Genomic DNA, 19671 nt, shown 5'->3' with positions numbered 1-19671 from the left:
CCATGCCTATTGTTATCAGTTTCATTTCCCTGGCCTATAGTCTGCTTTTATATCCTTTTCTCAAGTCCGCATTTTTGCACCATAAAACAGTTGCATAGTAATTCATGTAAATGAGATTTTAGCATTTTTGGGACACTTGTTTGCCAAATCTAGAGCTAAAAATGTTTCCAAAATGATTCAAATTGCTCTGAGCACTATGGGACTTAACTGCTGAGGTCATCAATCCCATAGAACTTAGAAGTACTTAAACCTAAGTAACCTAAGGGCATCACAAACATCCATGCCCAGGGCAGGATTCGAACCTGCGACCGTACCGGTCGCGCGGTTCCAGAATGTAGCTCCTAGAAACGCTTGGCCACTCCGACCGGCAAAATATTTCCACTTTATTACCTCTTTCACTTATCTCTCTGCGCTCACTTTCGTCAATTACACTACCTTAGCACTTGAAGCTCTGCCATTTTTCTAGCGTCTTTTCAGTGTTATCCTGCGTTGCTGTTGCATCACTCCCCTTCCTAATAGAAAAAAAATCATTCCACTGCGCGTTACCGTTGTCATGCGTCTGAAGACGGAGCCATTCGACATTAATACATACAGGGTGTTTCAAAAATGACCGGTATATTTGAAACGGCAATAAAAACTAAACGAGCAGCGATAGAAATACACCGTTTGTTGCAATATGCTTGGAACAACAGTACATTTTCAGGCAGTCGAACTTTCGAAATTACAGTAGTTACAATTTTCAACAACAGATGGCGCTGCGGTCTGGGAAACCCTATAGTACGATATTTTCCACGTATCCACCACGCGTAGCAATAATATGGCGTAGTCTCTGAATGAAATTACCCGAAACCTTTGACAACGTGTCTGGCGGAATGGCTTCACATGCAGATGAGATGTACTGCTTCAGCTGTTCAATTGTTTCTGGATTCTGGCGGTACACCTGGTCTTTCAAGTCACAGTGGTTCATATCTGGCGAATAGGGAGGCCAATCCACGCCGCCTCCTGTATGTTTCGGATAGCCCAAAGCAATCACACGATCATCGAAATATTCATTCAGGAAATTAAAGACGTCGGCTGTGCGATGTGGCCGGGCACCATCTTGCATAAACCACGAGGTGTTCGCAGTGTCGTCTAAGGAAGTTTGTACCGCCACAAATTCACGAAGAATGTCCAGATAGCGTGATGCAGTAATCGTTTCGGATCTGAAAAATGGGCCAATGATTCCTTTGGAAGAAATGGCGGCCCAGACCAGTACTTTTTGAGGATGCAGGGACGATGGGACTGCAACATGGGGCTTTTCGGTTCCCCATATGCGCCAGTTCTGTTTATTGACGAAGCCGTCCAGGTAAAAATAAGCTTCGTCAGTAAACCAAATGCTGCCCACATGCATATCGCCGTCATCAATCCTGTGCACTATATCGTTAGCGAATGTCTCTCGTGCAGCAATGGTAGCGGCGCTGAGGGGTTGCCGCGTTTGAATTTTGTATGGATAGAGGTGTAAACTCTGGCGCATGAGACGATACGTGGACGTTGGCGTCATTTGGACCGCAGCTGCAACACGGCGAACGGAAACCCGAGGCCGCTGTTGGATCACCTGCTGCACTAGCTGCACGTTGCCCTCTGTGGTTGCCGTTCGCGGTCGCCCTACCTTTCCAGCACGTTCATCCGTCACGTTCCCAGTCCGTTGAAATTTTTCAAACAGATCCTTTATTGTATCGCTTTTCGGTCCTTTGGTTACATTAAACCTCCGTTGAAAACTTCGTCTTGTTGCAACAACACTGTGTTCTAGGCGGTGGAATTCCAACATCAGAAAAATCCTCTGTTCTAAGGAATAAACCATGTTGTCTACAGCACACTTGCACGTTGTGAACAGCACACGCTTACAGCAGAAAGACGACGTACAGAATGGCGCACCCACAGACTGCGTTGTCTTCTATATCGTTCACATCACTTGCAGCGCCATCTGTTGTTGAAAATTATAACTACTGTAATTTCGAAAGTTTGTCCGCCTGAAAATGTACTGTTGTCCCAAGCATATTGCAACAAACGGTGTAATTCTATCGCTGCTCGTTTAGTTTTTATTGCCGTTTCAAATATACCGGCCATTTTTGAAACACCCTGTATATAATATAAATTTGACATCAATAAATATGGCTGCATGTATAAAAAATGGAAACAAATGGAATATAAAAATGTTTACTTTCCTTCGTGAATATCAGACTATCTTAACTGATGAATAAGTTGACAACTCACATTAACAATAATGGAGCAGATTTCTCACACATAGCTTAGGGTTCTGAAGTAGCGGTTACTTGCTCTGACATGAAGTATAAAGAAAGAAAAAAAGCTACGAATTCCACAGGCGGCGTGAATGTACATAGGCAGACTATCCTGTGGGTATTTGTAGGTCAAATAATAAAAACAGATGTGTAGACGGGACTGATGACCATAGATGTTAAGTCCCATAGTGCTCAGAGCCAGCCATGTGTAGACACTCACTATTATGAATTAATATAAAACATAAAATATATCAGCAAACAGACTCATTTAGGACTACGTACTAAGAAGTGTTCAGTTAAGTGCATTAATGTTCCGATATTCCAGTACACACTTATTTTATTCACAATGATATGGTGCAGATGTATACTGAAAAATTTCTCAAAGTAAAGTATCACGTCTTTAAGCTGGATACCATTGTCTGAAGTCTTACTGTTGTCGCGAACAAACAGAGCAATTTAATATCATACAACTGTTGTTTGTAACAGTAACAGACAATTTCGTTAGTAATCATGACATACAATTACCGCAGCTTCGAGAAACTGCGTTGATTCATTTGTGGTTGACGCAGAACGTTGACTGTTAAATTTCTGGCACTTGTTCCTCCGAACAGATATTACGATGCAAAACAATCCAAGAGTCAATTTATAAACGAGCGTCAAATGGTTCAAATGGCTCTGAGCACTACGGGACTTAACATCTGAGGTCATCAGTCCCCTACAACTTAGAACTACTTAAACCTAACTAACCTAAGGACATCACACACATCCATACCCGAGGCAGGATTCGAAACTGCGACCGTAGTAGTCGGGCGGTTCCGGACTGAAGCGCCTAGAACCGCCCAGCCAGCGCGGCCGGCTGAACCCGAAAGAAAAAGAAATTAACAAATCATTAAATGTATTTGCAATGGCGAATATGGACAACCATGAGCTGTAGAATGGAATGACGGCAATAACAATTTGTGTCCGATCGGGACTGGAACCCGAATTCCCCGCTTCTCGCGAGCCCGCCTTATCATTTTTTTTATTATCAGAATGCCATCGTATTTTCATGAAACTGCAGAAGACTATAGTCAAATGAAATATAAACTCCAAATCGGAGAAAAGATTAATTATGCTAACAGAACACTAAATGAAAGGAGAAAGGAAAAAAATCTCGAGAATATACCAGAAAAACAACTATCCAGTTCTCAAGCCATGTAGCAACAATTTTTCATTTATATTTTATTAAGTTTTCTTTAATTTTATTTATATTAAAATTTTTATGTATTTATATGTAATCGAAAAGCAGAAAGACAACTATATGAACGCTCAATTCCATATGGTCTAAATCGCAAACTAAGCCGTCCGTCTAGAGAAAAATTCCAACTTCTTTGTAAGGATTAGATATTCTCATGGGTGTATGTACTTCTTATATACAGGGTGGTCCATTGATCGTGACCGGGCCAAATATCTCACGAGATGAGCGTCAAACGAAAAAACTAGAGAAAGAAACTTGTCTAGCTTGAAGGGGGAAACCAGATGGCGCTATGGTTGGCCCGCTAGATGGCTCTGCCATAGGTCAAACACACATCAACTGCGTTTTTTTTTTTTTTTTTTTTTAATAGGAACCCCTATTTTTATTACATATTCGTGTAGTACGTAAAGAAATGTGAATGTTTTGGTTGGACCACTTTTTTCGCTTTGTGAAATATGGCGCTGTAATAGTCACAAACATATGACTCACAACTTTAGACGAACAGTTGGTAACAGATATGTTTTTTAAATTAAAATACAGAACAGAGGTACATTTCAACATTTTATTTCGGTTGTTCCAATGTGATACATGTACCTTTGTGAACTTATCATTTCTGAGAATGCATGCTATTACAGCGTGATTACCTGTAAATACGACATTAATGCAATAAATGCTCAAAATGCATTTGGCAATACCTGTAACGACATTCCTCTCAACAGCGAGTATTTCGCCTTCCGTAATGTTCGCACATGCATTGACAATGCGCAGACGCTTGTCAAGCGTTGTCTATGGATCACGATAGCAAATATCCTTAAACTTTACCCACTGAAAGAAATCCGGGGACGTCAGATCCGGTGAACGTGCGGGCCATGGTATGGTGCTTCGACGACGAATCCACCTGTCATGAAATATGCTATTCAATACCGCTTCAACCGCACGCGAGCAATGTGCAGGACATCCATCACGTTGGAAGTACATAGCCATTCTGTCATGCAGTGAAACATCTTGTGGTAAGATCGGTAGAACATTAGTAGGAAATCAGCATACATTGCACCATTTAGATTGCCATCGGTAAAATACGGGCCAATTATCCTTCGTCCCATAATGCCGCATCTTACATTAACCGGACAAGGTCGCTGATGTTCCACTCGTCGCAACCATCGTGGATTTTCCGTTGCCCAGTAGCGCATATTATGCCGGTTTTCGTTACCGCTGTTGGTGAATGACGCTTCGTCGTTAAATAGAACGCGTGCAAGAAATGTCATCGTCCCGTAATTTCTCTTGTGCCCAGTGGCAGAACTGTACACGACGTTCAAAGTCGTCGCCATGCAATTCCTGGTTCATAGAAGTATGGTACGGGTGCAATCGATGTTGATGTAGCATTCTCAACACCGACGTTTTTGAGATTCCCGATTCTCACGCAGTTTGTCTGCTACTGATGTCCGGATTAGCCGCGACAGCAGCTGAAACACCTACTTGGGCATCATCATTTGTTGCAGGTCGTCACATTGGGCATTTTGATCACAATAGCCATACATCAATACGATATCGACCTTCTCCGCAAATTGGTAAACGGTCCATTTTAACACGGGTAATGTATCACGAAGCAAATACCGTCCGCACTGGCGGAATGTTACCTGATACCATGTACTTATACGTTTGTGACTATTACAGCACCATCTATCACAAAGCGAAAAAAGTGGTCCAACTAAACATTCATATTTCTTTTCGTACTACACAAATATGTAATAAAAAATGGGGGTTCCTATTTTAAAAAACGCAGTTGATAGCCATTTGACTTATGGCAGCCCCATCTAGCGGGCCAACCATAGCGCCATCTGGTTTCCCCCTTCAAGCTAGAGAAGTTTCGTTTCTTTGTAGTTTTTTTTCGTTTGATATTTATTTAGTCAGTTATTTGGCCCAGTCATTATCAAAGGACCACCCTGTATACGTTATACAATAGAACTGGAACTATACTACAGCGAAACACAAAATGAGCAGGGAATCTAGGTGAGAACAAGTTAGAGCAAAACAGATGGGAATTACTCAACAAGGAAAGAAAACCTATCATCTATTTGCCAGATGACCTCCATAACTAAAACTACCTCGTATCTTATCCGTAGACGTGTCGCTATGTCCAGTACGGAAAAGTTGTTCGCGCTTTGGAATCAAGTTATTTACTGCCTTATACCAAGAGGACGCAAGGTGCTTCGGCTAAATCGGAAGACAGACGTTGGAGTAAACTTTCGTCCAGATTGTTGTCTGTCATCCTCTTTCAACGAGATTCGAGCAAGGAACTCCTCCACGGTGAGTCTTTAGGAATTTCACGGTGAGGACGTGTCTGCTTAAAATATCAGCCCCTAAATAGCTCACCGCAAGATAGGAGTCATGAATGGGTAATTTATGCGACCAACATCATAGGCGGCTCAAGACTAGGAGGACGGAAACAGAGAAATAAACGGGATGTCAATGTGTGGGTTTCTTGAGTTTCCGTCAAATCAGTACGTCGCACATATAGCATCTCCGTCTGCCTTCGTATATCAGCCAGCCCCCCCCCCCCCCCTCACCCCAGAGGAACGAGGCTTCGACGCTGCCTCAAACCGAAAGCGAAATGTATGGCTTTTCCATAAGAAACGACCAGGCCACTGATGTAGTTCCTTTGCCATCATCGAGGGAAGCGGATAAACCCGGGCTGCGCAATAAGCTTTGCAGTACACACATGTATCATTTGGACTTCCAGAAGCAGAGTAACAGAATGCCTTTCATTTTCTAGTCTCGCTCCCTGAATATCGTCAGTAACAGACTTGCAGTAGAGCGTCACCATTTTGAGTGGGCAATGGTCAATGATGATACCGAGAGACGTATGCCGATCCACAGCAGTAGCCCAGGGACAAACCGCGTCATCGAAACCTCGTAAATTAAGGAACATGCATTTACTTTCATTAAATAGTGTAGGGATAGCGTCTCTGATCAGCAGTCAAAATTCATAGGTCCTAGATTCAAAACTCACCACAGCTTAAATTTTGATTAACAATCAGCACTGGCGGACGTAGGCTTCCGGTATAAGAAATCACCCTTATTCTGCCAACGGCCTTGTCAATGAGGGCAGAGGCGCAGACAGAGGTTCAGCGCACTCTCTTGTCCTTCGAGTGGAAAATTGCCCCTAAAGGCGGAAGAACCAACAATGGTCAACGTCATGAAGATGGAGAAGACCGTGGAAACCACTGCATTAAAGACACATAACGTGTATCATCAGGGCAGGCGGCCTGAAACTGCAAAAGTATCATGATGATCTCTCTCCATTGGAAAAAGATTTCGGAATAGTATCCCATTCGGATCTCTGGGAGGAGACTATCAAGAGGGAGGTGACCATGAGAGAAAGATTCACTAACCAACGAAAGGATAACGTTCTGCGGGCCGGGGCGTGGAATTTCAGGAGCTTGAACGTGGTAAGGAAGCTAGAAAATCTGAAAACGGAAATGCAGAGGCTCACTCTAGATATAGCAGGGGTCAGTGAGGTGAAATGGAAAGAACACAAGGATTTATGGTCAAATTATGTAGGGTGATATCAACGACAACAGAAAATGGTATAAAGGTCCGTGGTGAATGGGAAGATAGGGTAGAGAGCGTGTTACTGCGAAAATTTCAATCACAGGGTCATTCTGATCAGAATCGACAGCAAACCAACACCGTCAACGATAAACCAGGTATATATGCCAACATCACAAGCTGTAGAGGAGGATACAGAGAAAGTATATGAGGATATGGAAAGGATAATACAGTACTTAAAGGGAGATGATAATCTAATAATCATGGGGGATTGGAACGCAGTGGTAGGAGAAGGAGCAGAAGATAAGGTTACAGCAGAATATAGGCTTGGGGCAAGGAATGAGAGAGGAGAAAAATTAATTGAGTTCTGTAATAAATTTCAGCTAGTGATAGCGAATACTCTGTTCAAGAATCACAGAAGGACGAGGTATACTTGTAAATGGGCAGGTGATACGGGAAGATTACAGTTAGATTACATAATGGTCAGACAGCGATTCCGAAATCAGATACTGGACCGTATGGTTTACCCATGAGCAGATATCGACTCAGATCACAATGTAGTAGTGATGAAGAGTAGGCTGAAGTTTAAGAGATTAGTCTGGAAGACTCAATAAGCAAAGAAGTGGGATACGGGAGTACTAAGGAATGACGAGATACTCTTGTGGTTCTCTACGGCTATAGAGACATTAATAAGGAATAGCTCAGTAGGCAGTACAGTTGAAGAGGAATGGACATCTCTAAAAAGGGCATTCACCGAAGCTGGAAAGAAAAACATAGGTACAAAGAAGGCGACCTTAAATAAACGATGTATAAAAGAAGAAATACTACAGCCGATGGATGAAAGAAGGAAGTACAAAAATGTTCAGGAAAATTCAGGAGTACAGAAATAAATAGGAAGTGCAGGGAAGCTAAGACGAAATGGCTGCAGGCAAAATGTGAAGACATCGAAAAAGAATTGATTGTCGGAAGGGCAGACTCAGCATACAGGAAAGTCTAAACAACTAACATTTAAAGCAAGGGTGGTAACATTAAGAGTACAACGGGAATACCACTGTTATATGCAGAGGAGAGAGCGGGTAGGTGGAAAGAGTACATCGAAGGCCTCTGTGAGGGGGAAGATTTGTCTGGTGTGGTAGAATACGAAACAGGAGTCGATTTAGAAGAGATGTGGCATCCAGAATTAGAATCAGAATTTTAGAGAGCTTTTGAGAATTTAAGATAAAGTAAGGCAGAAGAGATGGATATCATTTCATCAGAGTTTATAAAATCAATGGAGGAAGCGGTAACAAAACGATTATTCATGTTGGTGTGCAGAATGTATGAGTCCGGCGACATACCAGCTGACTTTCGGAAAAATATTACCCGCACAATTCCGAAGGTTGCGAAGACTGCAAGAGCTGACAAGTACGATAATGATCGTACGATCAGCTTAACAGCTCTTGCATGCATGTTGCTGATAAGAATAGTATACAGAAGAATGGAATAGAAAATTGAGCATATGTTAGATAACGATGCAGGATGTTCGAAATTCTGAGAGAAATGGATGTAAGCAATGGGGAGAGGCGGTTAATATACAATTTGTACAAGAGCCAGGACGTAATAATAAGAGTGGACGATCAAGAACGAAGTTCTCAGATTACAAAGAGTGTAAGAGATGGATATAGCACTTCATCGCTACTGGTCAGTCTGTACATATAAGAAGCAAAGGCGGAAATAAAACGAACACTCAGGAGGGGAATTAAAATTCAAGGTAAAAGGATATTAATGATGTGATTCACTGGTGACATTGCTATCCTGAGGGAAAGTGAAGAAGAATGACATGATCTGCTGAATGGAATGAACAGTCTAAAGAGCAAAAAGTACTGACTGAGAGTAAATCGAAGAAAGACTAAAGTAATGAGAAGTAACACGTAACAGAAATGAAAACAGCGAGAAAGTTAACATCAGGTCTGATGGTCACGAAGTAGATGAAGTTAAGTTATCCTACTACCTAGGCAGGAAAATAACTCATGAGGGACGGAGCAAGGAGAACATCAAAAGCAGACTAGCACTGGCGAAAAGGGCACTCCTGGCCAAGAGAAGTCTACTAGTGCGAAACTTAGGCCTCAATTTGAGGAAGAAATTTCTGAGAATGTAGGTCTGGAGCACAGCATTGTGTGGTAGTGAAACGTGGCTATTGTAAAACCGGAACAGAAGAGAATCGAAGAATTTGAGATGTGGTGCTACAGGCCAGTGGTGAAAATAAGATAAGGAATGGGGATGTTCTGCGCAGAATAGGAGAGGAAAGGAATTTATGGAAAACACTGACAAGAAGAACGGACAGGATTATAGGATATCTGTTTAGACATCAGGAAATTACTTCCTTGGTACTAGAGGGAGCTGAAGAGCTCAAAAACTGTAGAGGAAGACACAGATTGGAATACATCCATCAAATAATTGAGGACATAGGTTGCAAGTGCTACTCTGAGAGAGGTTAACACAGCCGTAGAATTCTTTTCGCTCCGCATCAAACCAGTCAGAATACTGATGACTGAAGGAAAAAAATGTATTGCACCACAACTCCGACAATAATCATCATTTAAAGCCTGCAGTCGAAGTATCTCCGCAGGATTGCAGAGCAGAACCATCAAGTCATCCGCGTATTCACGAACACCTATAGCCTCTCCGGAAAGCGTCCAGTCTTTCTGCTTGGATGCCAGCATTCGAAGTAGGGGCTTCAGAGACAACAGAAACAAAGTTATTGACAGCAGGCTTCTTTGAGGCACTCCCCGACGGATATTTAGCGGGTGCGACAGTTGGCCATTATTAACCACCGAAACTGAAATACCAGTAAACAGATCTGAGAGCACTCGCCGTGTGTCAATGGTAAAACTAAGACTCATCAGCATCCAAAGCAAAAAGTCATGATTAACACAGTCAAATGCCTTATCAAAGTCTAGAAGAGCAAGAACACAAGCGACGGACGTTACAGCAGCGACCGAAATCAGACACGACACTCGACTATAAGGATAAGAATGGTACGACTAGGAACGTAGCTTTGATGTTTTGCAACAATTATGTCCATCAAAGTCGGCATCCTACTACTAACTGCCCTCGCCACAGTCTTATAATCAAAGTTCAACAAAGCAATTGGGCGAAAGCAATCAGGGACAGCCGTTCCAGGGCGTTTCGGATTAAATCCATTTCTCCCACTTTGAACGAGTTCGGTACTACTCTACCCCGCAACACTTAGTTCTAAAGGGACAAATGTGGTACCGAACTGAGGCCAAAAACGCAGGTAAAATTTATTAGAAAGTCTATCTAGACTCGGGGACTTTTGAGAAGGTAAACACACAATACTTTTATACACTTCCTCAGGACGAAAGGTAGCTGAGAGCGTATCATTATGTTCAGGTGCTGACTAGTGAGTCGTTTGGAAGCATCGACGTCATAGATGTGGACATAGTATTGGTGTAAGACATTCACTATGTCAGCTTGGGCGATGAGGTTACGTTCGTCTTTTCTTGTGAGAGAATTAATACAAGCGCGCCGGCGACGAGTCTGATACCGAAGCAAATGATGTAAGTAAGTCAGCTCATTCGTCGCCAGTGAACGTGGCTTGGATCGCAGTTTCATACTTTCCATTTGTATCCGCTTCAAGGTCAATAATTTCGACTTTCTGCTTTACACGCCTAACATTCGAAAATCGCTGAGGGGCGTGATCCGATCATAAAGTTCATGCAGGAGGCAGGAGGGAATAGTAAAATTCGTTAGTTCACCGAAATTCTCGCACTTTATCGGGACAAAAACGTATCAAAGCTTGCCTGAGCCTTGGTTTTGCCAGTTGTGTCCACCAGTCAAGGACTGAAGAGTACTTCCTGAGAGTACGCTCCCGTATGGCACGCATCACGTCATCGAGAGAGGGATCAGCTAGGTGAGCGACGTTCAACGGACTGCGAAAGAATTTGACTGGTTGCCGTGCTGGATTGAGAGTTGCAGTCACAGCGCAGTGATCCTTAAAGCAAGCAGGGATGACTTCAACTTTAAAAATACCATCGCGCAGGCAGTCTGAGAAGCAAAAGCTATCTAGAATGAGATTTTCACTCTGCAGCGGAGTGTGCCTTGATATGAAACTTCCTGGCAGATTAAAACTGTGTGCCGGACCGAGACTCGAACTCGTGACCTTTGCCTTTCGCGGGCAAGTGCTCTACCAAGAGAGCTACCCAATCACGACTCACACCCCGTCCTCACATCTTTAGTTCTGCCAGTACCTCGTCTCCTACCTTCTAAACTTTACAGAAGCTGTCCTGTGAACCTTGCAGAACTAGCACTCCTGAAAGAAAGGATATTGCGAAGACATGGCTTAGCCACAGCCTGGAGGATGTTTCCAGAATGCGATTTTCACTCTGCAGCGGAGTGTGCGCCCATATGAAACTTCCTGGCAGATGTAGTTCTGCAAGGCTCGCAGCAGAGCTTATGTAAAGTTTGGAAGGTAGGAGACGAGGTACTAGCAAAACTAAAGCTGTGAGCACGGGGCGTGAGTCGTGCTTGGGTAGCTCAGTTGGTAGAGCACTTGCCCGCGAAAGGCAAAGGTCCCGAGTTCGAGTCTCGGTCCAGCACACAGTTTTAATTTGCCAGAAGGTTTCATAAAAGCTGTCTAATCTCCTCCTAGAAATCCCACTGAAGTGGGTAAACGTAAGTAACGTCGTTTGTTTACGTATCTAGACGTCTTTCAGGGGTAAGGAGCGAACCAACGCGTGTAATTAACGGCAGGCGGAGGTGTGGGAGCGGTCATAGGCACAGCTCACTGCCCCTAAGAACAAGGGACAAGTAGTGCAGGTCCAGTGTTAAAGGTAGAAACATTCTGTGGAACCACTAATGCAACAGGTGCGACATTTTCGTTAATTTTGCTCTTCTCCAGAGTTACTGTTGTTGTGGTCTTCAGTCCTGAGACTGGTTTGATGCAGCTCTCCATGCTACTCTATCCTGTGCAAGCTTCTTCATCTCCCAGTACCTACTGCAACCTACATCCTTCTGAATCTGCTCAGTGTATTCATCTCTTGGTCTCCCTCTACGATTTTTACCCTCCACGCTGCCCTCCAATACTAAATTGGTGATCCCTTGATGCCTCAGAACATGTCCTAACAACCGATCGCTTCTTCTAGTCAAGTTGTGCCACAAACTTCGCTTCTCCCCAATCCTATTCAATACTTCCTCATTAGATATGTGATCTACCCATCTAATCTTCAGCATTCTTCTGTAGCACCACATTTCGAAAGCTTCTATTCTCTTCTTGTCCAAACTATTTATCGTCCATGTTTCACTTCCATACTTGGCTACACTCCATACAAATACTTTCAGAAATGACTTCCTGACACTTAAATCTATACTCGATGTTAGCAAATTTCTCTTCTTCAGAAACGCTAAAAGACGGAGAAGGAAGAGGACATTGCCACGTCTCAGACTGTAACGGGGGCACAAAGGCGAATGGGAGGACCCCGGTCCGTCTCCATACGGAGGCAGCTTCGAAGGAGACACTTCGCGAGGAGGAAGGATTCTGGAGATAACTTCTTTTCCACCCACAGTATCACGGACGGGAGGTATTGTATCATCGAGAGGAGCAGTGGACAAAATCGATGTACGGTCGCAGGTTCGAATCCTGCTTCGGGCATGGATGGGTGTGATGTCCTTAGGTTGGTTAGGTTTAAGTAGTTCTAAGTTCTAGGGGACTGATGACTTCAAATGTTAAGTCCCGTAGTGCTTAGAGCTATTTTATTTGGTATAGTCAATGTCAGCATCTGCAAGCGACATCATGCTAACGGAATTATCGCGGTGCTTGATCGGGACCTGAGACCACGTCGCGATAGTAATCTTTCGTCGTGAAGGGGATCCACAAAACTTCACGTAAAACACATACTCGTCTGGGTCGAAATAAGCAGGGCGACCTGACCAAAGTTCACATGAATGGTATCGACAGGCCAATCGTGGATTGTTAGAGATCCGGGCTGCACTTGCCGCGCTGTTTTATCGAAAGTATAGCTTACAGTACCGTTTTGCGAAATACACATGGAAACCATGGTAGCCATACCGGAGCGGCCGACGCCGCTGCAAGTAGACGAACACAAACAGACAGCAAGGCGGAGCCGAGGCGCAACGACTCACTCAACACTTAGAACAACACTAACGAGGATAAATCCACACCAGCGACGCTGCGGCAAGTGAGATAAACAAGAACCTCCCCGCTCGGCGCTGGAAGCGAAACTATTGGCTCTCCGTGCACGATCCTCGGCCAGACCCAGACTTACATATGTGTCTACGACCTGTACTCGTACGTCCATTATGTATACTTCCGTGCAGGCGAGACATTTTAATTGAAAGCCGCTTACCCGGTGACTGTGGATAAATACGATATAGCGGTGCCTATCTTATCCCGAAATCGATACAAAGTTCTCTTGGACATGCATGCATGTCTAAAGGAACAGGCACTGCGTCGTTACAGCCGTCATGAAATAAATTAAATCTTTTCGCAATTTTATGGACAAACATCAGCTGTAGAATGAAATCACGACAATGAAAACTTGTGCTGGACCGGGACCTGAATGCGGATTTCCCGCTTATCGCGAACCGTCGCCTTACCATAGCATGCTTGCATACATGCGTGTCCAAAAGAACTTTGCGTCATATTCGGAATAACACAGTCTCTGCAGTACCGTATTTATCCGCCGAAGAGTGGTTGGCGACATATGTAAGTTTGGGTATAGCACGGACAGCCAAACGAAGCAATTAATCACAGTGCAGTATTTTAGTGACCGTTAAATAAAACGACAAAACACGTTGTAGCCTTAGATCAGCTGATTTGGCTGTTGTCAAAAGTATCTGAACGATCTGCAACGATCTGAACCTGAGTATTGCTCATCAGTGTGGGATCCGTACCACGTCGGGTTGACACAAGAGAGAGAGAAGATGCAAAGAAGAGCGGCGCGTTTCGTCATAGGGTTATTTGGTAAGCGTGATAGCGTTACGGAGATGTTTAGCCAACTCAAGTGGCAGACTCTGCAAGAGAGGCGCTCTGCATAGCGGTGTAGCTTGCTGTCCAGGTTTCGAGAGGGGTGCGTTTCTGGATGAGGTATCAAATATATTGCTTCCCCCTACCTCCAGCGGAGATCACGAATGTAAAATTAGAGATATTCGAGCGCGCACGGAGACTCTCCGGCAGTCGTTCTTCCCGCGAACCATACGCGACTGGAACAGGAAAGGGAGGTAATGACAGTGGCACGTAAAGTGCCCTCCGCCACACACCGTTGGGTGGCTTGCGGAGTATAAATGTAGATCTAGATTTATCCTAAAATTTACGTAAAGGTTGTAACTTGCAGTGTACATGCGTGCATGTCCAAAGAAATTTTACATCGCATTCAGAATAAGATAGGTACTGTGATACCGCATTAACAAATCAATATCTCGCGGAACACTTATAACGACTAAGCTATGTTGATACAAGGGTTTGTTTTCGTAGGATTACACGGAGTAGAACCAGTAAATGAAATAAAAATGCACGCTGATAGGAGTGTACAGGCTCCAGGATACGCACTTTAATAGTACGCACCGGATAAATTGTTGACAGCACAATACAGCTGTTCAACAACTCCAAAGTAAAACATCTGCTCTTTCAATTACAGCTCTTAATTCGCCTCCTGTGGATACCATCTATTTCTGCAGCTAAATGAATGCCATGAAATCTCTGAATTACAAACGTTGGTTCAAACCTGATTCATTTTCCAACCTGTGGAAAATTTTGGGTGCGGTTTGTCGCCAAACAATTTCGAATGCTTACAGAAACAGTTAACTCACAACGCGAATGCTACTCGGTTGCTCGTGGGTCTAAAATTTTACTGATTAACAATTTCTGACATCGTCAGACCTCGTACTAACGTCTTTACTTTACTTCACTTTCTGTCTCATGCTTCATTGCCCTTGAGACACGTTACAATATCTTTCCGCCCTCCTCATATTTTCTTACGTCATGTGTAGCATAACTCAGTTGTAATGAAGTTACACGCAGCACACCTCATTTATAATGAAGTCTGCTGTCCAGCGAAACGTTTGACAATTCCACGAGGAATTAAAGTCCATATTTTGTTAGGATCTCAAGTGTAATTATCGACAAGTCCACTATTGCAATAGAACTTATAGTTTTAACGAAAATTTGTGAACAGAGACCCAACAAGGAGCTCAACAATTTTTTTTCGTACATTTACAGAGCACAAAATTACCAAAATGTTGTGACAAAGTAGCTTTTGCGATCAAGGAAGACACACAAGTTCAGAATGTCTGGGTTTTCATGACGAAATGCAATTATGTAAATTGACGAAGAAAGCAAGTAGTACATCAATCGACATTACAGCCCGTTTATTTCGGTGTGAACAGAAATTGGCCCCTCAAGCAATACCCTCTGTCCATGACGTCATCGTTATGGCGCCAGAAGCCACACCTTCACTTCTCAATTATTTCTTCATCGTTATGTGACACGCCACTCCCTTTACATCTCCACCAAGCAGAGACTAGTATTTTAGTATCCATTAAAATGAAAGAACAGATCATAGTGTAGTGTTTTAGTGGCGGTTATATGAACTCACAAAACAGCCTCAGAGCAGCCATCTTGGCTGTTCTCAAAAGTATCGGAACAATCTGAATGGCTTATCCAAAAATTTACATTAACGATGTAATTTCAGTGTTTCCACCTCTAAATACATAAGCAACACACAGACACACACAATGCTCATGCCATAAAATGAAGCAGTACTTGTGGGCAGTCATAGTATGATCTTTGTACTACATTGGATGAAAGGCATTACAGACCCTGAAATTAAATACTTTCCACATCTAAGTGATTCTATGATGCTTGGCAAGTGTCACAACGTTAATTCAACGACCAAAATGTCTTCATCAGAAAAGCAATATTTATGTCCATGCTGTTTCACGTCTTGCCATATATGAGAGAGAGAGAGAGAGAGAGAGAGAGAGAGAGAGAGTGGATACACGAACATGCACATGCAGACACTGTTTATGCAAGTGTTAACAGTGGAATCTCCGTATCCAAAATATTTGTCAAAATATGCCAAATATTCCATCTGAACCTAAGTTATAGGTGGTTTACGGAACATATTGACATTACCTGATGTTTTTTCAAGTTTTTTAATTCTGTGTCATCTTTCCAAGCACAATTTTAGGGGAGAAGAAGATAATGAAATGTGTTCTACAATAGAATAAAAATAATAGATGTTAATGACAAGCTAATTTCCTTTTTTCACATTTGAACCAGTCCTACTGTAGGGTATGAACAAAAAACAACGTTCAAATAAGGCTTCAAAATTTACTAGTTGGAATTATGATGTCAAGTCTCTATATAAAATTTAAACGCTATTTCCATAATCCACATCTAAATAACATAAAAAAGGGAATTTGTATTGTTGCATAACACACATTGTAAAAACACACAATACAGCAACAGGCGAATGGACTGACAATGCTTTATCTCAGCATGGGAAGTAAGTGGTTTTATGAAGTCTTTATTGTGATGTCTCACATAAACAGCATATTGTCGTATTACACAAGGAGACTAACAGAAAATGTTGACATGCAACACAACATGGCCAGAGATGCTGGAGAAACAATACAGATACGAAACATTGCCTAATACAACGATGGAACAAGACAGACACTTCAAAAATACAGTCTTTGCACGAAAATAAAGTAATTCATCAAAATTAATAAGGAATTTTGGCAACATTCTTAACAAAATATACAAGTATAACTACAGGTACCTGATTGTGGACAAAAACTCGAATTTTGCACCAAAATAGAGTTATTTCCCAAAATTGTACGACTTTGAACCAAAAACACACGTGGCATTACACTCATAAACTAATTAGTTTGTATTACTCATCAAAATACCCAAGGCTTGCTTTTTGGTACTACTACAAAAATTTATAAATTACTGGTACACATACATTAATCAAAATGCATAAAAATCGCTTCTCTAACATAGTAAAATACAAATGGGCACTGCTGAACAGACACAGTTTAAAGTGCACTTTCTGATGAGAATTATCAGAGTAAACAATGTTGTTCTTATGACACTGGCATTGATAACATGTCATGCTTGGGAAAAGTAGTTTCAGTTACTCCAACATTTATCCATATATATTCCCATGCATAGAATTTATTTTGACCAGTAATGTTACTGAAATCTAATACCAACAAATTGTTTCTCTTGGTGCATCAAATGGTGATTTTTCCGTACCTGTACCAAGAGCCGCGAAAGTGGAGCTGTGGAAACATGGTTCTCTAATAGCACACTGAGCAGTAATACATGTTCGTACAGGCAAGGAACAAGGTTCCTAAGACTTAGATAAAGATCTTGAGTATGTCCCTGAAATCAAATGTGCTTCGAAAGGTGTTGTTAATCAGGTAAATATTAATTTTTACCTAAGTAAGTAAACAATGTTAAGTTGCATCGCTTACCCTAGTTTATGTGAATGTCCGTAACAACGAAGGTAGAAAGGTTTTTGTCATCCTTAATATTGTTTAAGTGCTGTAGTAACGTGATTGCTTCAGGTAATTTTATGTTGGGCTGGTTAATAGTTTAATTTATGTTATCATTACGAAAACTGTTAAGGTAAATCTCAGTACAAGAAACGGGAACAGTTCCCATCCCCCAGGAAGTAAACGGTAGTAAATGAATGCTAACCCATGTTAAGAGTACCCAGCTTCAAGTAAACAATATTAAGTATTCATTAAATAAATTTTGATAACAAAATTTTGGTCTGAAATCACCATTTTAAAAATTTACTGAAGAGTCCTCCTTCAAATTGAGCCCCATTGATAAGCCAAGATGTGTCTGTAGAGTCCCCAGATAGCGAGTGAATACTGACTTTGCTGTCCATAGGGCCCGACATCCAATTGTGATGGTCTACAGTACCATTTCATTTCGTAACTGGACCCCTTTGGTTGTCATGTGCGGCACCCTTAGAGCACAGCAGTATGTCGGTGATGATCGCCGCCCACTTTGATTACCCTTCACGGCAAGCTATCCTGGGCTTACATTTGAACAAGATAATACCCGCCCATAGACGTTGAGAGTTTCCACTACGTGTCTTCGTGCTTGCCAAACCCTTCTTTGCCGCGCAAGTTAGCCGAATCTCTCCCTAATTGGGAAAGTTTGGAGCATACTGTCTGGTCCCTCCAACTGGCTAAGGATTTTGACTAAGACAACAGCTGGACATACCTGGCACTATATCCCTCAGGGGAACATCCAACAACTCTATTAGTCAACACCAAGCCGAATAACTGCTTGCATAAGGGCCACCAATTTTCTGAAATTTGTTAGTCTGCAGATGTACATCTCATCTACCGACTTCCATTCTGTTCCGATACTTCCATCGTGGTGCGTCGTTTTTCTTGTTTGTGTTAGACTGTAGACTATGTGATGAAAAGCATCCAAACACCTGTTACTCGACTTTAAAGAGGGATGTGTCAACCCTTCCCCTTAAATGACTTTGTGAAGAAATGGCAGACCATTCTTGCTCAAGAGCTGAAACCAGAGAAAATTGTGATGTTGGATGGTGATGATACACAGAGAGATGCATCTGCTGACGATGCTCTGCTTTCGTCGGTGTTGGGATGAGAAAGATATACTGTTTCAGGAAATGGAAATGCCGAGCCCTTGTGATGAGAATTATGTACTGTTTCAGGAAAGGAAATGCCGAGCCATGGAACAATACCAAAATACTGGGCTATTCTTCACAAAACGACCAACAGCATGCTACAGTCATCGAATACGTCTCGTGGCGAGAAGAGGCTGTTCGAGAGGGCTGCACTCGCCAAAGGGATGGATGCGGTGACCAGGAGGGTGCCGTTTAGGCCACTGAGGATGGCCGGTATTCAGAAGGCTGCCGCCGACCACCCCACTGCCACCGGATGCTTCCAGCAGCCTCCCATAACCCGAGCACTCCCAAATTAGTGTCTGTGGCAGTCTTGTAAATAAATTGTCTTTCATGTGGATATTACATATATTTCAGATTCACAAATATCAATATAGAACAGCGGCTTTAATGCTATCTATTCATACGTCGAGAAAAAACGTAGTCATTTCTACACCCATCAGCAAGCTATAATTCGTATCTCCTACCTCCTCAGTATTTCGTAACACCCAGCTGAGTGAAACTAAGAACTTGGCCTACGATATGATGCAAATGGAAAAGGATGTAGATGAAGATAAAATTGGAGATACGATACTGCGTGGAGAGTTTGACAGAGCACTGAAAGACCTGAGTCGAAACAAGGCCCCGGGAGAAGACAACATTCCATTGGAACTACTGACGGCCTTGGGAGAGCCAGTCCTAACAAAACTCTACCATCTGGTGAGCAAGATGTATGAGACAGACGAAATACCCTCAGACTTCCAGAAGAATATAATAATTCCAATCCCAAAGAAAGCAGGTGTTGACAGATGTGAAAATTACCGAACTATCAGTTTAATAAGTGACAGCTGCAAAATACTAACGCGAATTCTTTACAGACGAATGGAAAAACTGGTAGAAGCCGACCTCGGCGAAGATCAGTTTGGATTCC

The 19671-nt window shown here is 42.6% G+C and overlaps 1 long non-coding RNA gene across 1 annotated transcript in view; it reads left to right on the top strand.

Moving 5' to 3' along the window:
• LOC126419332 (uncharacterized) overlaps nt 1–19058 on the top strand; it is a 79699-nt gene extending 60641 nt beyond the window's left edge. Inside the window, exon 5 of the long non-coding RNA XR_007575966.1 lies at nt 18792–19058. This is a non-coding gene — a long non-coding RNA (uncharacterized LOC126419332). The remainder of the gene's footprint in view (nt 1–18791) is intronic.
• The last annotated feature ends 613 nt before the right edge of the window (nt 19059–19671 follow it).

This window comes from Schistocerca serialis, chromosome 9 (assembly GCF_023864345.2).
Source record: "Schistocerca serialis cubense isolate TAMUIC-IGC-003099 chromosome 9, iqSchSeri2.2, whole genome shotgun sequence".
NCBI classification, from domain to species: Eukaryota; Metazoa; Arthropoda; class Insecta; order Orthoptera; family Acrididae; genus Schistocerca; species Schistocerca serialis.
Note: the sequence above shows the minus strand (reverse complement) of the source record. Positions and strands in the feature narration are given on the sequence as shown.